This window comes from Bos taurus, chromosome 9 (assembly GCF_002263795.3).
Source record: "Bos taurus isolate L1 Dominette 01449 registration number 42190680 breed Hereford chromosome 9, ARS-UCD2.0, whole genome shotgun sequence".
NCBI lineage: Eukaryota > Metazoa > Chordata > Mammalia > Artiodactyla > Bovidae > Bos > Bos taurus.
The window spans coordinates 69,452,484-69,472,283 of NC_037336.1; the positions used below are offsets into that span (position 1 = coordinate 69,452,484).

General features: G+C 40.4%; 1 long non-coding RNA gene across 1 annotated transcript in view; it reads right to left on the reverse strand.

The window, feature by feature from the left end:
- Positions 1 to 1,896: 1,896 nt before the first annotated feature.
- The window catches only part of LOC132346120 (uncharacterized), a 68,785-nt gene continuing 50,881 nt past the window's right edge, over positions 1,897 to 19,800 (reverse strand). Inside the window, exon 3 of the long non-coding RNA XR_009495837.1 lies at positions 1,897 to 10,440. This is a non-coding gene — a long non-coding RNA (uncharacterized lncRNA). The remainder of the gene's footprint in view (positions 10,441 to 19,800) is intronic.

Consider the following 19,800-nt stretch of genomic DNA (forward strand, 5'->3'; position numbering starts at 1 on the left):
TAAAATACTATGTGTATGAGGTATTTATTAAAACACCTACTAGCCAAGCGCTATTTTCTGGAATCCTCTAAACAAGAACAGAGTAATCAGAATTCAGGCATTGTACTGCAAAAGAAGCTTCCTGTCAAAGAATTCTACTCCTGATTCTGAGTTTCTTTATTTCTGAAAAAATAAATCTGTTTGGAAAAACACGATGATTGCATTACTATTAAAAAGCATGAGTGAAAAAGCAGAAATAAATGCACTGCCATGTTTTCCTGAGCTCTCAGCCCAGGCCTCCTGCAGAGGAGCAGTGGGGGCTGCGTGACTCAGGAAATTAAGCGCTGGGATCAGCTCCTGGGGCCTTCATCTAATTTTCAGTGACCTTGTGAAAATTACTTCACATGTCTGTACCTTTGCTAGCTTTTAAGGTGAGGAGAATAATATTGGCCTCCCACCAAAGGAGTATGGGGGGTGAATAGCAAATGCATATAATTGATATTGCCTTGCTGATACTGTGTGAAGAGCCACGTGGAATGATAAACCGACTGGATGTAAGATGGTGGAAGGATGACAAGTAGCCAGGTGTATTTCCAGAACTACAGTTCAGCCATGCTTAGCTTGGAATCCTTCGAACGCTTTGTCATGGTCTAAGGGCATGAAGCGCTCGTTTTAGTCCTAAAGAAATAGAACATTAGCAACTTGCATAATCAGGTGTTTCAATAAGATTTTGGAAAAGATATGTCTACTTTCATTTTGGGCTTCCCAGGTAGTGTTAGTGGTAAAGAACTCGCCACCAATGCAAGAGATATAAGAGATGCAGGAAGACCCCCTGGAGGAGGGCGTGACAACCGATTCCAGTATTCATGCCTGGGGAATCCCATGGACAGAGTCACTTGGAGGGCTACAGTCCATAAGGTCGCAAAGAGTCCAATACGACTGAAGCGCCTTAGCACGCTCGCACCCACACATGCACTTTTAGTTTATTCGAAGGTCCTAGAGGCCTCAGAAATCATTCAGCCCACATCCTTAGGAACCACATCCCTGAGTAGGGCCATTTCCTGTGGGAAGACAGTCACCATCTCCTGGGTGAATATAATAGGCCGCAATTCTTTCTGATACTGAGTTGAATTCTGATTCCCTGTACCATCCATCTGTTGGTTCTAGTCCTACTCTCTGAAGCAGCAAAACCCTGTCTATTTCTTCTTGCATGTAACAGACTTCCAAATTATTGCATGTCTGTCTCTAGGTAAAATATTTCCTTCTCCATTCCTTGTATGACCAGGTACTAGTAGCTTCTCATCATCAATGCCATCTTCTTGTAATTCAGCCCAGCTTGTTTTTCTTTCCCTTAAGATGTCTTCAAAAAGGATCACTGCCTGAAGCAGTGGGTCTAATAGTTCAAGGCTCAGTCAGGCCTCTTTTATTTACATTTTAATCAAAATCAAATTTATTGATTATCACTTTGGATATAATAATGAACAACATAGACATAATTCTTGGCCTTAAAAGCTTATGCTGGGAAATGGAAGAAGTGCATGCGGAAGATCCCCCTCCCTAGAAGATAGTTTACAATGATAAGACTTGAGACTGGGACCAGGAACAAACTCAGAACCAGGAGCAGAATTCTTGGGTGGATACAGCTTATTAGAACTCAGCCTCCAATCCTCCCCTCCTTCTAGCTTGTCTCCCTTTTCTGCACAGCCTGGAAAGCTAACACTATACTTCCCAGACAGTCTTGTAGGTAGGAGCCTGGACAGAAATTAGGCCCCACCAAATAAATGCAACTCAGGTCTTTGCTAAGGAGTTTTGTTAATGAAATAAAAAGTCATTGAGTAAATTTAAGCAGTGTTCCAACATTTATGTGTTTAACAGGTTAGGTACCTGATAAGGCTGATCTTCTGTTATTTACTTTTCCCTTTTTTTTGAAAATTTTAAGCTCTTTTTGCCCAGTTATACAACTAGATGAAGTTTAGGATAATTTTATCAATTAAGACATCCAACTGTGGATGATCATATTGTGTTAAGCTTAAAAATTAATTTGAGAAGAAATGATTTAGTTTTCCATCCTTGACATATACTTCTTTCCACTTATGTACATTTTCTATCTCTTAAAAAATTGAATAGTGAGGTAAAAAAACATACTGATTATTGCTGCAATGAGGAATTATTGGGGCATTGTGAGAACTTACAACGGTGGAACTTAAGGCATACTCAGGATCAGAGGCAAGTCTTTCCAAACATGACATCTTAGTTAGGCCTTACAGAATGAATAGGAGTTCACTGGGCAAAGAGAAAGATGAGGGAAGAGACTTGCAGGCAACTTGGTCATTTTATACGAAGACCTAGAGACAAAAGAGTATGGGATGGTCTTTCAAGCTTTAAAGTGGCTAGCACAAAAAATTCAAAAGGAAAGGAAGACAAAAATGGAACAATCCAGGTAAGCAACAGCCAAATTATGAACAGCTTTGTTAGCTGTATTTGGGTATTTAGATGTGTCTTTAGAGTTTAGATGGCAGAACAAACTGGACATAATAGTAGAAGCGTTGGGATGGTGATGAGAAGGGAGATGTAAGTAGAGTGCCCAGGCTTCTGGCTTTCGACCTGGGAGGATGACTGTGCTTTTCACAGAGACAAGGGCAAGAGGTTAATCAACTCTTGAGGGGGGAAAATATCATTAATGCGTATTTGTACCCATTGAATTTGTGCTGCCTGGGGACACCCAAGTGGAAATGTTCTGCAGACTTTGAATCACAACCAAAGATCAAAGATGTAGATGGAGATATTGGTTTCTGAATCATTATAATTGAAGGCACCAAAGTGGACAGTATCAGTCAAGGACAGTGTGACGATCAAGAAGTACAAGAAAAACATGTGACTTAGGCCATTTGTTTTTAAGCCCAAGGATAACCTTGGTGAATTTAGAAGTCCTATTACACTGCTGACTCATACTGCATTCATATAAACCTTTTGGTCTCTTTTGCACACACTCTAGTGAGGCCACCTGGTTATAAGTGGCAGAAACCCAACTCAAACTAGTTTAAGAAGGGAAAAAAAAGGAGATTGGGCTCAAAAAGTAGGAGATCCAAGGTAGACTTTAGATATCGTGACAGCCAAGGGACTCAAAAGCTTATTTCTGATTAGTAAATATCTATAGAGACTCTGTTTCTACATAGTAGACAAGAGGAACACCAGTCAACCCAGCTTACAACCTCAAAGCTTAGCAGTATCAATGGAAAGAATATTACTCTCAAATGTGTGTGTATATATACATATACATTATATATATAAACCTTAGTGTGTGTGTGCATGCATGCTCAGTCATGTCTGGCTCTTTGCGACCCCATGGGCTATAGTCCACCAAGAGAAGACACCAGTTGGCTCTGCTTAGGTCTTATGCCCAACCATAATTTGTTTCAGCGATCAGGATAATGGAGCATTGAATATTCTATATCTGGATCTCCAAGAAAGTTAAAATTCTTGAAATTCACTCCAGACCTTCTGAATCAGAATGTCTGGGGAACAGTCCCATGAAGTACTATTTTTCACAAGTGGCTAGGGTGACTCTTACTGGGGGCAGGGTTCACAGATCATGTTTTGAGAAACTCTACAAGCTCCAGAACCACTGGGACAGAATCCTGCCTGACAGGTCCTCAGGTCTGTACCCTGTCAGTCTTGGTAAAGTTGAAAAACGTTCAGGCTTTTGAGTGGATTTGAAAGGACTTGGGGTGCACTCTAGTCTGAATCACCTCATTAAATCTATGACCAGGCAATTCATTTAACTCCCTTTTGACATTTACTTCCCTCATTTCAGCACACAGGGAAAATGCTTACTCAGAATGGTTGTGCAAGGTTAAATCAACAACACTTTGAGGTCTGGTTGCCCATTATTCTTTCTCCATTGCTCAGAGGCCTCAACCCCATGACTAACGTCTAGGTTTTCCATTGCTGGGGTGGTTTCTGCCTCCTGTGTCATTGCCATTTATTGCCTAAGGAAGTTCTCAATGTTCAATGCTTCCATGTCCTCTCGGGTCCCTACACCTGCACTTCCAGGATGCTAAACTCAGCCTGTCCTCCCAGACCCTCACTGTCTCTCTGTCTCATCTTTTACCTGCCATATCCCTACCTGCCCCAACCTCCACATCAGTTGTTCAAGGAGTTTTTTAAATCTCCACATTCTATGCTTCTGAACCTAGGCTATAGGCCTGGGATATATTTTCGTATATGATTTGGTACAGATAGCAATGTCTTGAGCTGAAAGCTGATCTGGGCTTTTTGAGTGCCAAATTGCAGAAGAAATAAAACGATCACTTTTTTGTTTTTTTAGGAGATAATATCTCATATAAAGGACTTGATAATAGACACATGAGACTCCTTGAAGAGCTATACTTAGGTAAAAGTAGACAAAAACCTACAGATGCCAGACTACATTACTCCTCTATTTGGTCCTTCATCATTTTTTAATATCTTTTTTTCCCAGCTGCCACCTTGGGAGAAATAGAAAAGCAAAGAGGATGCAGAAAATTGACCTGTAATTTAAAAGAAAGCTGACTCCACTTATGAGAGCCCTGATGCAGCACATATCAGAAATGGGACAATGAATGAAATGGCATCAGTGCCCTGTGAACTCATGCCACCCAAGAGCGCTTTGCCATGCTCGGACAATGCTCCTGAATTTGTGCCGGGAAGAGGTTTGTAAAGCTGCTCTTCTGTGAGAGCCCAGCTTCTTCAGCTTCTAATCTTGAATACTAAAGGCACTGTGCTGTATTTTGCAAATTTTGCCCTCTGTGGTTACTGGGTTGGTGCCAGAAGAAAAGTTAATGGAACCCTCATCCAAATCATCCTAAGACCTTTATTCTATACTTGGTTCCTTACAGTTAAGTGGCATTTCTTTTCTAAAGAACTCCAAGTGGCAAGATACTATTTTGGTATTATTTTACCCTGGATTATTGTATATTTCCTTCCCTGTATTTTCTTTGTTGAAACAGCTTACAAGTCTCCGCCCCCCACCTCCAAACCCCCACTCCCAGCCACCGCCCTGGCCACCTCCAGAGAGGAAGGGGCTGGATAAACTTGGAAATCCTGGCTTTTATTTTCCAAATCCTAAGCCCTCGAGGGAGGAGAAAATTTGTGGGCCCAGAGAAAGTGACCTTAATAAGCATGGTGAGTAAATGCTCCACCAGATGAGATATAGTCCCCAGAGCCCAGGGCTGTGAAGAAAGTGATGGGTGAGTTCATGCCCTACTTCCTTGTTTTACTAGCAGAGAAGGTCTTGGGTCTCACAAGCAGAAGGGACTAAGGCAAGCAAGACCATGGAGACCAAGGTGTTGTGGGTTCTGTAACCAGGCTCATAAACTCAATGTGTTCAGGTTCCTGGTGGGTAACATATGTGTGAGGATTGGAAGTGATGTGAGTGGAAGACTGTGTGTGCATGCTAAGTCACTTCAGAGTGTCCAACTCTTTGTGACCCCATGGACTGTAGCCCACCAGGCTCCTCTGTCCATGGGATTCTCCAGGGAAGAATACTGGAGTGGGTTGCCATGCCCTCCTCCAGGGGATCTTACTGACCCAGGGATAGAACCTGTGTCTCCTATGTCTCCTGCATTGGCAGGCAGTTTCTTTACCACTAGTGCCACCTGGGAAGCTGAGCGGGAGACGAGTGAGGCTTGTACTCTAGAGTATGTGTCCTGCCCAAAGGCAATCTAGTTCTCACTTCAGTTCAGTTCAAATGCTCTGTCATGTCTGACTCTTTGCGACCCCATGGACTGCAGCATGCCAGGCTTCCTTGTCCATCACCAACTCCTGGAGCTTACTCAAACTCATGTCCACTGAGTCGGGGATGCCATACAACCATCTCATCCTCTGTCATCCCCTTCTCTATGAGCACAAAAGAAACCAATCTGTTGTACTTGACAAGTTTTGGCCCACAGTCCAGGGGCCACATTGAATGGAATAATGACTGTGTTGATATTACTTACTGTGGGGCAGATTGCTAAGGTTGAAGGCGCACCCAATGCCTTTATGCCACATCAGCCCCTAAACATTGTCATTAACTCAGGGTACAATGAGAGGGATGAAATCTTGAATGGCCCAGGTTAATAGTTGTTGAAGTTTCAAGGTGAGGCTTAAAATAGAAACTGAACCAAGTTAAAGAAATCTTTAAGTCTTTCTTGTACACCTGAATTTGTAGACTGATAATATACTTCTATCATTAGAGAGGTATCTAGGATAGTTTTGGCTTTACCAATGTGGAACTTGGTGCTGTGTGATCTTAGGAAAGTCAGTATCTCAAGCCTGTTTCTCCAACTGTGAAAGAGGAACAAATGCCTTCTGAAGTTTGCTGCATTAAATGTAGGACAAGGATATGGAACAGTGCTTGCCTCTAAATAAGATTGTAACTCTTAGTGCCAAAGATGCTGATACCTTGTGTTCATTGCCTCACAGTGAGTTTGGTGAAATACTATTGATGAACTTTATCAATAATGAAGATGTCAATACAGTGATTCTCTTGTCCCTTAAGATGTATTTCCCATCTTGCTCCCATCACTCTCATATGAAGATGCTCCTAGAGTCTCCCCCATCAGGCTAGAGTCTCAGACATCTTCAGACTCACTTGAATTGGACTCTTAATATTTTCTTCCCATTGCCTTTAGACTAAATTACAAGTTCTTGAAAACAGCCAACGAGCCCAAGCTGGCCACTTACCATCCACCTCCATAGCAAACTTCATATTGGAAGACTTGAATTACTGCATTGTGTTTTGATTCACAGCTGACCTAGTAGGTCTACTGGGGGTAGGTCCAAACAACACAAGTTTAAGAGTCATGAACTGATATAGGTTTGAGTTATATCTCTGCCCATACTAAAATTGTGATTTTGGGCAAACCTCAATTTCTGCATTCATGAAAGTAAACCGGGATACTTCTATTATCTGGGAATAATAACATTATCTGCCTCTTATGTAATTCAGTGGCTTAAAAAAAAAAAGGCACAGTGAAGATGAAAAACACTCATCAACCGTAAAGTGTTACATAAATGTCCGTGTTGCCCACATAGGCTTGGCCAGTCCCCACCTCTTTTTTCTCCATCAGACCATCTCAGCTGGTGCTCTCTCTGATCTTGATCTCTTTGTCCACCTGCTTTTTGGCAGTGTGGGTCAGCTGCAGCTCAGGAGGGCCCTGGAAGATTCAGGCCACCTAACCCCACTTCAGATCGACTCATTTGTTCCTTTGCAGAGAAGCCCACTCTTAGTCCCTGCTCAGCCTCAGATCTGGTGATGGAAGCCTTGGCCCTGCCCCCGCTCATTTCTGGAGCAATTTCTGTCTCCCATAAGGGCTAAGTAAAAATGATGTGTGTGATTGTGTGTGTGTGTGTATGTTGAGAGAAGTGGTGACAGACAAAGGAAGAATTAGGCTACTAATTATGTCAGGGACTCTCTTTACCCCTTGTTGTTCCAGGGAGAGGACAAATGCATTTCCAAATGGAAGAATTATGGACTGAGAAGATTGTAAGGAAAAGTAGCTCATACCAGTATATCTTTAGGGATCATCTATGACCTTTGTGAGTCTGGGGATTATTCCACCTATTTGGAGCACCAGAATACAGTCCATAAGTTAACATTCTCTGATTCATTCAGGCTTCTTAACTCACTTGTTGAAATTTTCTGACAGGGATCAAAAGCATAGGGAACTAATTCTTTAAAGTTTTGAAGAAACAGCAGACCTCACATCCAGGCTCTGGGATCAATTACACAGGAGGACACTATAAAAAAGCAGCAAAGGAACAGAGAAGAACTTTTTTTTTTTTTTTCATTGCCTAGAACTAGAGCAAATTACTTTTTTATGCTGGAGAGCTAGAAGATGCATTTAAAAATACTATATAGAAGATTCACTTTTTGGATTACAAAATTACTACATGAACATCATGACAGGCATTTACAGACATAAATTTCATCTACTGTGAGTGGTGCCTTACAAAGAATCTTTTGTATATATATAAAAGCTTTTGCATATGTATAAATTGCATAAGATAGCATTTTCACAAAGGAAGAAATTCTGCAGGCATTTCTATAATTGCTTTCCATTTCAAATTTGATTAGAAATCCATTTCATTGTCTTAATCTTTCTTTTACTGTTTAAAAAACTCCTTATGTGAATTAATTATCTATACAAAAGCTTCTAGACCTTGAATTATGACAACTCATATATTATCTCAAATATTATGTTAAATGTTAAGCTGCAAAAATAGAGCTACCCAATCTATTATTAAATTTCCTGGGCATCTTGAAGAAAAAGTTATCATTTTTCTTTAAGTTTCTGAATAAGTGTCGATAGTCTTCATGCTGAACACATAGCCATTATAAACATACACACACCTGACAACAGAGACCTGAAGTGTATGAAACAAAAATTGGAAGAATTAAAGGGAGAAATAGTTCTACAGTAATGGTTGAGTGTTTTCCATGCCCTGCTTTCTATAATGGACTGAACAACTAAACAGAAGACAATAAAGAAATTAAGGATTTGGCCAGCACTGTAAATAAACTAAGAGGCTTCCCTGGTGGCTCAGTGGTAAATAATCCACCTGCCAGTGCATGGGACATGGGTTTGATACCTAGGTTGGAAAGATCCCCTGCAGAAGGAAATGGCAGCCCACTTCAGTATTCTTGTCTGGGAAATCCCATGGACAGAGGAGCCTGGAGGGCTACAGTCCATGGGGTCACAAAAGAGTTGAATGTGACTTAGGGACTAAAGAACAACAGCATAAACAAACTAGACATGAGAGACAAATATAAAACATCCCCAAAAAAGCAGAATACATGTTTTTCTCAAGTACATTTGGAACAGTTTCCAGGATAGACCATATGTTAGAATACAAGTCTCAGTAAAATTTTTAAAGTTTAAAATCATCCAAAGTACCTTCTCTGATCACAATGGAATAGAACTAGAAGTCAGTAACAGAAGGAAAACTGGAAAATTCACAAATTTGAGGAAATTAAAGAATATACTCTTAGTAGAAGTCAACCCGTAACAAGGATTATTGTTTTTTTTTTCCCCTCAAGTACAGTTAGAAAACTAGAAAATGACTCTAATGGCCCAACTGGACATTGGTCACTATCCCTGAGCCAGTCAGTTAGGGCCAAGGTGACTGGGTTAAGAAGAGGCTAATCCTCCTATAGACTCACAATGGGGTTTGGGTGATTTCCCAGGAACAGGAAGGGGACCCACCACACTGATAGTGGTTTTTATAAAGTCAAAAGCATTATAAGGAAATTAATATTTAAGATACACACGGAGAAAGTAGGCTGATAAGATAAGGGTCATCTATTGCTATGATGGGTGAGGAAAATGTTTTTACCTCTGTTGCCCAGGCAATGTGAATCTCTACATCTGAAAGTAGCAATGGCCAGCAAACCTGAGAGTGAGTATCTCTGGTTTTCTATGCCAAAGAAAATAGAGCAGATCCAAATGTGTCATTAGAACAATGTTTCCTGAGCTAAACACTGAGAGCTGAAGCTACAGAGAAAAATGTGTTGAATAACCTAGGAAAGATATAAGGAAAGCGGCACAACTTAGACAAATGCCAGTGGTCAGGCTGTGGCCCACAAAAGTATATGTTCATGTTTCTAAAAACATATGGAGAGTGTGCTGTGCTGCTGTGCTTGGTCACTCAGTCGTGTCTGACTCTTTGTGAGCCCATGGACTGTAGCCGACAAGCAAGAATACTGGAGTGGGTTGCCATGTCCTCCTCCAGGGGATCGTCCCCACCTGAGGATCGAACCCCAGTCTCCTGCATTGCAGGCGGATTCTTTATCCACTGAGCCATCTGGGAAGCCCCCATATGGGAAGGGTGGTGGTGGTGGTGGTTTAGTCGCTAAATCGTGTCTGACTCTTGCGACCCCATTGACTGTAGCCTACCAGGCTCCTCTGTCCATGTCATTCTATAGGCAAGAATACTGGAGTGGGTTGCCGTTTCCTTTTAGGCTAAATCTAATAGTAAGACTTGATGATTTTAAGAATACATTTGTTTCCTTATTCTAATCCTTTCATATATATTTCACTTCTTTTGTTCTTTGTTTCTGGAGGTGGAATGAAAAGAAGGCTTCTAGAAACAAAGATTTACATTGCTATTGTCACTTAACAGGGTAGACCCACTAACAGGTCCCTTTCCCATTTCAGGTAGTCTCCGAGAGTGTTGTTTGTGGTGTTTCTCGTTTACGGGTGCTCATCTCCTTATCTGGATGCAGCAGAGAGACAGGGAAAGCACCCTGAGCCCAGAGCTCAGAGCACTCATAGGGGGTGGGTGTTCTCAAGGCAGAGCTTTCTTTGTTCAGAAACTGCTGAGCTCACCTCTGTTCCTGGTAATTAACAGGCTCTTCTTCACCCTTGTTCAGGGGGAGCTACCTTTTTTTCTTTCCCGTGGCAGTGACCAGTCTACTGCTTTGACAGCTTAGTGAAATTCCTAGGAGAGAAAGGATAAGAATAGCTCTCAGCAAATTCACCGCAAGAGGAAATTCTTTTATAAAGGAGTTTAAATTAGGAAATACATTGATGTTAAATAGTGTTTGTCTCATTTTGGAAACTTAATGAAATATCTTCATATATTTTGAGCTCGCTTAAGTAAACCTTCCTGAGTACTCTAAAAGTACTCAAAAAAAATTAAAGCTACAATATTAGAGAAACTTGAATTTTCTTAAATGTCCACAAACTGTATGTAATTTATTAAGATTTCATTTTGAAATCACAAGTGTAAATTAATTATCCAATTATTCATTTTAAGCTGAAATTACAAGGTTGATCTGTTACTTTGTCTAAAGTCTTATAAGCCTAACAAGTACAAAATGATAAAAATACACAGTTTCATTAACACAAATATTAATACTATGGTTTTGTTTACTTGTACATGTCTATATTTAATTCTAAATCTTTACAGAATTGAAAGAATGTTTAACTGTCAATGAAATAATTATGACTTTGCAAGTAATTTTGAAGGATCTCTTCTCTGCTTGTTGAAATTCTTGTTGTGGATGACATTGATGGGGCTTTTTTTTATCAAGACCCTCTAAATAGGGTGATCTGATGGTACTTGTGGGCCTTATTCCTATGATTAGGTTGTATATTACCCAATTCTTTTATCTAATCATGTAGTATGAGACTCACATTCAGCAGTACATAAATTATTCTCTTAAATCCTTTTTTCTTCTTCCAAGGGGTTCTGGCTGAGGAATCTTATACCAGCTACCTATTTCTTTATGATAAACTACTTCAAAACTTAGTGGCACTAAGAAAAGCTCTATTTTATTATATCTTGCAATTTTTATGGGTCAGAAATTTGGGCAGGAATCAAGTGGTTCATCCTTCTATCAGATGACCTCCATTAACATCACATGGAAGAGAAGGATTATCTAGCTGAACCCCACAGCATTCCTGATGCACAAAACTGAATCTAATAAAATGGTCTGAAAAGTCCAAAGTGGTTTCATTGCCATGTCTCAAACTTTGGGAGAAGAGCTAGAAGGCTGGGCTTAGCTGGGACTATCAGTTGGAGTGTATCCATGTGGGATCTCTAGCAATGTGACCTCAGGGTAGTCAGACTTCTTACGTGGACTTCAAGGGCACTAAAAGCAAATGCTCCTGTGAGCAAGGTGGAAGCTGCATGAGCTTTTGTGATCTAACCTCAGAAGTCCCAAGGGCTGTACTTGCCACTGGACTTGAGTGGTTGAAGAGTCACAAACCCCATCCATATCCAAGAAAAGTGCACATAGACACCCCCCTTTCTACGGCAGAAATGTCAACAAATGTGTGACCACATTTGAAACTGCCACAAAGCTATTAGCATAATTAAAGATCTTTTCCATTTAACTCCAAAGGTCTTTGACTTGTGCATTATTTTCTTTTTTTTACTTTACAATGTTGTATTGGTTTTGCCATACATCAACATGCATCCGCCACAGGTTTACACGTGTTCCCCAACCTGAACCCCCCTCCCACCTTCCTCCCCATACCATCCCTCTGGGTCATTATTTTCAAGTACTTCCCATATGCTATAAACATGTGGTATTAAAACAACATCTGATTAAATTCTAGGTATATTGCATGGCATTGTCTCACAATCTGTTCATGACTTTGAAAGATCATATTATTTGATAAAATGACCTTGGAAGATTATTCTACTTGATGAAATTATGTATAAGAATAGTTCTGTACTTTATTTGCTAATGAGCCACAGATGCCATCTCTTGAACTCAAAGGTGAAATGTTCTGGTCTTACATTAATGATTTTTTTGAATTTTTCTAACAGATAAGTGTGCTATGAAGAATATTTTATGTTCTTCTATACTCAATTCAACAAATACAGAATGAGTACATTCTTTAAGTGAAGCGCATTTTAACAAAGGTTTGGATTTCATCTGGTGCAGATGGCTTGGAAGTCATTCAAAATGCATGGGAGAAGATGAACAATAGAGAGAAGACATTTTTTAGAGTAGTTTGTTAAGAAAAAAATACAAGCAGGTCTGCAACCTTCTTTGTTCAGTCAGGTTTGGGGACCAAGTTCTTTCTGTTTGTCTTATCTTACTCCATCTGGTTAGGCTTCCCCATGGCTCAGCTGTGAAGAATTTGTCTGCAATGAGGGAGATGCAGGTTTGATCTCTGGGTGGTGAAGATCCCCTAGAGGAGGGTGTGACAACCCACTCCAGTATTCTTGCTGGGAGAATCTCATGGACAGAGGAGCCTGGTGGGTTATGGTCCACAGGGTCACACAGAGTCAGACACGATTGAAGCCACAGCAGCAGTAGCACTACTCTGTCTCGTTAACTCCTACACGGATCTTAATCTTGATCCTGCTTTTTGGGTGATTCTGTCCATTGCTCCTCATTGAAACAAGAATTGGTAGAGGTTGAATAAATATTTGTTGACTGAACAAATGAATGTCTAATTTCAAAGAATTTGAACATATGAAGTCAGCTCTTCACACTAAAATTATACTGCTCATAATTTTTCAAGGATCAGAAAGCATTTTACATTCTCACTAGTGCCTTTGGTTATCATTGTAGATAATCAGTTATCATTGTTTTTGCCACTCAACTCATTTTGCTTTTCTGGGTATTTTGATTCCAGATAAAGAGGCATATACTGTATTGCTTTCCAACTGGTTTTTCTATCTAAATAAGACAATAGAGAATTAGGACTCTAAGAATTCAAAGCGAGTTCACTGACATACAAACTATCACGAGCATTTTCAGTGGCTACTATAAAATACCCTCAGGAATAGAATCTTGTTTGGGTCCAGTGAAATGCCCTGAAGAATGCATAATGTTTGATGTGTGTTAATATTGCAAAGTCGCCATCCCCTACATTCAGCTGGTTTTGATCTCATTTAGTTGTCCTATAATATGGGTCCTATAATATGGGTCTGGAGAAAGATTTGCTTGATCTGCCTCTGATGTAGTTGCAGGGTTGCCCTACCTTTTACCAGTTCATACTACCTCCATGTTAATCCCCTCTTTCCACTCCAAATACCGCATTCTCATTGTCTCATTCTCATTTGTCTTATGTACTTTGTGCAGCTCTTGAAAATAACCTACCACAGTTAAGGGGGCCCAAGAGGAAAAGCGATCACTGTGACTTAGGGTGATAATATCAATTTTCAAACACCCTCTACATACGAGTGTACTTGCTTGGAAAAAATGTGTTTAGAATGGGATCAATTGTGACAGGCTTCTTGGTTTCAAGAATCTGAAGGGAGTGCTGAACAGAGAGGATTGGAATGGAATGTGAAATGAGTTTCATAGTCCTAAACTCTGGCAGGCTGAGCTGTGTCACGGTAGGGAGCCATTCAAAGGGAGTGTGACATGGGCCTTGGATGTGTTTTCTCCTTATGCTGTTGCAGCTAAGTGACTGTGCTGTCAGTGTTTTCCTACCATTTAAAAACAAAAAGCGTTCCTGGTAGGAAGGCCTCTAGCTATTTTTGATTTATTAACTAATTTTAGGAGGCTAGAAATTAACAACAACAAGAAATGAAAATGGGCAGAGAATAGCAGAAGCTCTACAATGATAATTCAATCGTATGAATAAATAGCATTTCAACATTAAGGCAAACTAGGTGTGGCCATTTGGGAAACCTCAGGGTCTCTGCTGTCTTTTATTTCTTAGAATCTGAGATTTTAGTTAATAATCTTTGTAGGGGGAAAGAGTTTTTTCCCCCTGAAAAACCAAGTTTGAGAAATGTGGATTGCTGATCTATTGTGCCTAAATTATTAAAAGAAAAAAAAATCAGCAAAATAAGTTTTCATGTACGAAGATTCTAAGAAGGAAGGAAGGAAAGCAGGAAGGAGAGAAGGAAGGTGTGTGTGGGGGGTCTTATAGTAGAGTAAGAGTAAATAATAGTAAAAATCATCCTTTAAGGACTTCCCTGGTGGTCCCACAGTTAAGAAACTGCCTTGCAATGCAGGGGATGCAGGTTCGATCCTTGGTCAGGGAACTAAGATCCCACACACCATGAGGCGACTAAGTCCATCTGCTGCAACTCACCTCAGCCAAGAGAGGCTGTGTGCCACAGCCAATATATATATATATAATCCTTTAAAACATCATATTAGATTCAAGTAAGAAACATAGACAAAAGTAATTTAAATCATCTATGGTAGTATTTAGTGTAGTGAAGAGACAATATGATGAAAAAAATGACATTTACATTATCTTAAAAAATTCACCAGAAATTGTTTATTAACCATAAAAAAAATAGTAACTTTGGAAGTGGAGAAAGGCAACACATTGTCCAAGTTCTCAACATTATCACTAAGGGGAACTAAACATCACATGCCTCTAGATATGATACTTTGGGAAGACCATAATATCTTTTATTTCCCCCAAAATGCATGACCTAAATCTAACCTTAAGGGCAAGGATATTGGGATGGAAAAATACTTTTTAATTGTCAAGGTTGAATATTCCCTGTAGTAAGTTTTGGATAAAAAAGCTCACTTCACTAGTAAATCTGCAAGAATTGACTGTGAATGACAGGGTTTTTTTATTGATGTCATTCAGGTACTCAGATGATGGACAATTGGTACAGACGGAACCGGTCAGTCAGAAACAGAATGAATATGTTCTGGCAACAACAATAATATGAATATATCTTCTAGAAGAAGTTTCCAACTACTTTTCTCCAAAACTGTGCTCTTTTGACAGCTATTCAGTAAGTAACAATAATGACAAAAACAATAGTAAAGCTAGGCAGGAGAGGAAGTCAGAGAGAAAAGGGCAAACAATTATTGGGTGTTCACTTAGTGCAAGGAACTGAACTAGATCTTTCTGAATTATGTTCCATTACTATTCTTGGGCGGCAGCCGAGAGGAGCTACCCCACGTCCAAGGAGCGGTGGCTGCGCGGGTGCAAGAGGGCCGAGAGGAGCTACTCCACGTTCAAGGTCAGGTGGGGCAACCTTGTCCAAGGTAAGGAGCAGCGGCTGCGCTTTGCTGGAGGAGCCATGAAGAAATACCCCACATCCAAGGTAAGAAACCCAAGTAAGACGATAGGTGTTGCGAGGGGCATCAGAGGGCAGATACACTGAAACCATAATCACAGAAAACTAGCCAATCTGATCACATGAGCCACAGCCTTGTCTAATTCAATGAAACTAAGCCATGCCATGTGGGGCCACCCAAGATGGATGGGTCATGGTGGAGAGAGATCTGACAGAATGTGGTCCACTGGAGAAGGGAATGACAAACCACTTCAGTATTTTTGCCTTGAGAACCCCATGAACAGTATGAAAAGGCAAAATGATAGGATACTGAAAGAGGAACTCCCCAGGTCAGTAGGTGCCCAATATGCTACAGGAGATCAGTGGAGAAATAACTCCAGAAAGAATGAAGGGATGGAGCCAAAGCAAAAACAATACCCAGCTGTGGATGTGACTGGTGACAGAAGCAAGGTCCGATGCTGTAAAGAGCAATATTGCATAGGAACCTAGAATGTCAGGTCCATGAATCAAGGCAAATTGGAAGTGGTCAAACAAGAGATGGCAAGAGTGAACGTCGACATTCTAAGATTCAGCAAACTAAATGGACTGGAATGGGGGAATTTAACTCAGATGACCATTATATCTACTACTGTGGGCAGGAATCCCTTAGAAGAAATGGAGTAGCCATTATGGTCAACAAAAGAGTCTGAAATGCAGTACTTGGATGCAATCTCAAAAATGACAGAATGATATCTGTTAGTTTCCAAGGCAAACCATTCAATATTACGGTGATCCAAGCCTATGCCCCAACCAGTAACGCTGAAGAAGCTGAACAGTTCTATGAAGACCTACAAGACCTTTTAGAACTAACACCCAAAAAAGATGTCCTTTTCATTGTAGGGGACTGGAATGCAAAAGTAGGAAGTCAAGAAACAGTGGGAGTAACAGGCAAATTTGGCCTTGGAGTACGGAATGAAGCAAGGCAAAGACTAATAGAGTTTTGCCAAGAGAATGTACTTGTCATAGCAAACACCCTCTTCCAACAACACAAGAGAAGACTCTACACATGGACAGCACCAGATGGTCAATACCGAAATCACATATTCTTTGTAGCCAAAGATGGAGAAACTCTATACAGTCAGCAAAAACAAGACCGGGAGCTGCCTTTGGCTCAGATCATGAACTCCTTATTGCCAAATTCAGACTTAAATTGAAGAAAGTAGGGAAAACCACTAGACCATTCAGGTATGACCTAAATCAAATCCCTTATGATTATACAGTGGAAGTGAAAAATAGATTTAAGGGACTAGATCTGATAGACAGTGCCTGATGAACTATGGACGGAGGTTCGTGATATTGTATAGGAGACAGGGATCAAGACCATCCCCATGGAAAAGAAATGCAAAAAAGCAAAATGGCTGTCTGAGGAGGCCTTATAAATAGCTGTGAAAAGAAGAGAAGCAAAAAGCAAAGGAGAAAAGGAAAGATATTCCCATTTGAATGCAGAGTTCCAACGAATAGCAAGGAGAGATAAGAAAGCCTTTCTCAGTGATCAGTGCAAAGAAATAGAGGAAAACAATAGATTATGAAAGACTAGAGATCTCTTCAAGAAAATTAGAGATACCAAGGGAACATTTCATGCAAAGATAGGCTTGATAAAGGACAGAAATGGTGTGGACCTAACAGAAGCAGAAGATATTAAGAGGTGGCAAGAATACACAGGACAACTGTACAAAAAAGATCTTCAAGACCAAGATAATCACAATGGTGTGATCACTCACCTAGAGCCAGACATCCTGGAATGGGAAGTCAAGTGGGCCTTAGGAAGCATCACTACGAATAAAGCTAGTGGAGGCGATGGAATTCCAGTGGAGCTATTTCAAATCCTGAAATATGATGCTGTGAAAGTGCTGCACTCAATATGCCAGCAAATTTGGAAAACTCAGCAGTGGCCACAGGACTGGAAAAGGTCAGTTTTCATTCCAATCCCAAAGAATGCTCAAACTACCACACAATTGCACTCATCTCACACACTAGTAAAGTAATGCTCCAAATTCTCCAAGCCAGGCTTCAACAATACGTGAACCGTGAACTTCCAGATGATCAAGCTGGTTTTAGAAAAGTCAAAGGAACCAGAACCAAATTGCCAACATCCTCTGTGTCATTGAAAAAGCAAGAGAGTTCCAGAAAAACATCTACTTCTGCTTTATTGACTATGCCAAAGCCTTTGACTGTGTGGATCACAATAAACTGTGGAAAATTCTCCAAGAGATGGGAATACCAGACCACCTGACCTGCCTCTTGAGAAACCTGTATGCAGGTCAGGAAGCAATAGCTAGAACTGGACATGGAGCAACAGACTGGTTCCAAATAGGAAAAGGAGTACGTCAAGGCTGTATATTGTCACCCTGCTTATTTAACTTCTATGCAGAGTACATCATGAGAAACGCTGGACTGGAAGAAGCACAAGCTGGAATCAAGATTGCCAGGAGAAATATCAATAACCTCAGATATGCAGATGATACCACCCTTATGGCAGAAAGTGAAGAGGAACTAAAAAGCCTCTTGATGCAAGTGAAAGTGGAGAGTGAAAAAGTTGGCTTAAAGCTCAACATTCAAAAAACGAAGATCATGGCATCTGGTGTCATCACTTCATGGAAAATAGATGCGGAAACAGTGGAAACAGTGTCAGACTTTATTTTCTGGGGTTCCAAAATCACTGCAGGTGGTGACTGCAGCCGTGAAATTAAAAGATGCTTACTCTTGGAAGGAAAATTATGACCAACCTAGATAGCATATTGAAAAGCAGAGATATTACTTTGCCAACAAAGGTCCGTCTAGTCAAGGCTATGGTTTTTCCAGTGGTCACGTATGGATGTGAGAGTTGGACTGTAAAGAAAGCTGAGTGCCAAAGAATTGATGCTTTTGAACTGTGGTTTTGGAGAGGACTCCTGAGAGTCCCTTGGACTGCAAGGAGATCTAACCAGTCCATCCTAAAGGAGACTAGTCCTGGGTGTTCATTGGAAGGACTGATGCTAAAGCTGAAATTCCAGTACTTTGGCCACCTGATGTGAAGAGTTGACTCATTGGATAAGACCCTGATGCTGGGAGGGATTGGGGGCAGGAGGAGAAGGGGATGACAGGATGAGATGGCTGAATGGCAACACCGACTCACTGCACATGAGTTTGAGTGAACTCCGGGAGTTGGTGATGGATAGGGAGGTCTGGCGTGCTGTGCTTTATGGGGTCGCAAAGAGTTGGACATGACTGAGCGACTGAACTGAACTGAACTGGACTATTCTCACTGAATGAAGGAGGAAAACAAGGCACAGAGAAATTATGTGACTTGACCAATGCAAAGACTATCTATCTAATATCTGCTTTACCTCCCCAAAGGATAGAGTAATGATTCTTGGGAAATGGCTTTGGACAAAGTGGTAAATCTATTTGAATCAAAGGTAATTCAATCCCTTTTACCAGTGTTTGATTTAAAATGGGTTAATGACCCAGTTCTGGCCATTGATAAATGAGGAGATGATTAATGAATCTTTAGAGAAAGATCTTAATTTGTTTTAAAAGCCAGTCTCATTCTCCCAGTGGGCTTAAACTGGGAGGCACATAGCCATGGTCACTACTGGTGGCCACCTCACAACTGCAAAAGGAACCAGCTTTATTATGATGTATGGAAAAGAATATTAGATGGGCAGAAAGAACCTGGGTCTTGATGAGGATGAATTACTTCTGAAACTGCCCTTCTCTAGGATTCTTCTTACATAATATAACCTTTTCTTCTTCTTCTTCTTTTTTTTTTTTGTTTTGCTTAAACTGGTTTGCATATGAGTAGAGCAAACCCAGGGACGGGGGAGCCTGGTGGGCTGCCGTCTATGGGTCTATGGGGTCGCACAGAGTCGGACACGACTGAAGCGACTTAGCAGCAGCAGCAGCAGCAGCAGAGCAAACCTAGAGTCACACCCAGTCAGCTTTAATCCTTAAATTCCAATAAATATTTCATCAGTACTGTTGAGTCACAACAAAATAAACTCACATTAATCTTTGCATACCTTGTTTGACTAAACATTTTTTATACTTTTTCTTTGATTGTTTAAAAAACAATTGTTTATCATTCATATCACAAAGGGCTACTTTCCTAATAAGTAAGAAGGTCTTCAAATCAATAAGAAAATAACAAGCAAGTAGAAAGTTAAGCAAATTCCACAAACAGACAATTCACAGAAAAGGAAATAAAAATAGATCTTAAATATAAAAGAGGCTTAGCTTCACTCATATTAAATTAAATGAAAGTGAAAATTATACTATTTTATACCATTTTTCTTCTATCAGATGGCAAAGACAAAA